The sequence below is a fragment of the Octopus bimaculoides genome, chromosome 9 (assembly GCF_001194135.2).
Source record: "Octopus bimaculoides isolate UCB-OBI-ISO-001 chromosome 9, ASM119413v2, whole genome shotgun sequence".
Taxonomy (NCBI): domain Eukaryota; kingdom Metazoa; phylum Mollusca; class Cephalopoda; order Octopoda; family Octopodidae; genus Octopus; species Octopus bimaculoides.
The window spans coordinates 59,539,458-59,540,310 of NC_068989.1; the positions used below are offsets into that span (position 1 = coordinate 59,539,458).

An 853-nucleotide genomic window follows, 5' to 3' on the forward strand; every position below is an offset into this window, starting at 1 on the left:
ATATATATATATATATATATATATACATATATATATAGGCTGCACACTAATAACAAGTGCATGGAGAAGTACTAATGTGCTGCAGAAGGAGGTTGTAGAATTAGTAATCAACGGTTTGGCAGAGAAAGCATTAGCTGAAGTAATACCAGTAAATGACAGAGTAATCATATCCACGTTCAATCTAAACCCATCCACCACAGTTACTATTAAATATGCACCCACAGTGTGAAGTAAGGATGTAGAGGAGCACTACGAAACACTGACAAACGTCATCAATAAAATACCAAAACACCATGTTACCTTAGAATGCGGTGATTTTACTGCTCATTTGGGAGAGGATGCAGACAGCTACACATTCCATAGTGAGACCAGCAGGAATGGCCAGCTTCTCCTGGATCATGCGGCGGAATGTAATCTTCGCATCACTAGCACTCTGTACACAATATAGAAGCATATACTTGCTTTAGCAGCTTAGTAGGTGACCGTCGCTTAGAGACAGCCAGACTACGTCTTAGTCTACGTACAAGCAAAACTCCTGCAAGAAAAAAATGCTACGATTGGTCTGCATTGCGAAATACAGAACTTCAACAGCTTTTTACGCTTACAGTGCGTAACAGATTTGCTGAACTATCCAACAACAGGGATACAGTTACAGAACAATATGGCAAGTTTGTGCAATCACGTGAAGAAGCGGCAGCAAAACTGATACCGATAAAGAAGAGGATGAAACGGAGAAAGTCAGTTGATGAACCTAGGGTAGAAAAAACACGCAGTGAAGTACAAGAGGCATTCAGCAACCGAGGCATTTAGCAACTGAGGCATTCAGCCACTATCAAAAAGCTGCCGACAAAAA

At 40.8% G+C, this 853-nt stretch overlaps 1 long non-coding RNA gene across 2 annotated transcripts in view; it reads right to left on the reverse strand.

Moving 5' to 3' along the window:
- LOC106871032 (uncharacterized) overlaps positions 1-572 on the reverse strand; it is a 130,570-nt gene extending 129,998 nt beyond the window's left edge. For both annotated transcript variants that reach the window (XR_001409619.2, XR_008264902.1), the window contains exon 1: positions 301-572. This is a non-coding gene — a long non-coding RNA (uncharacterized LOC106871032). The remainder of the gene's footprint in view (positions 1-300) is intronic.
- Positions 573-853: the final 281 nt, after the last annotated feature.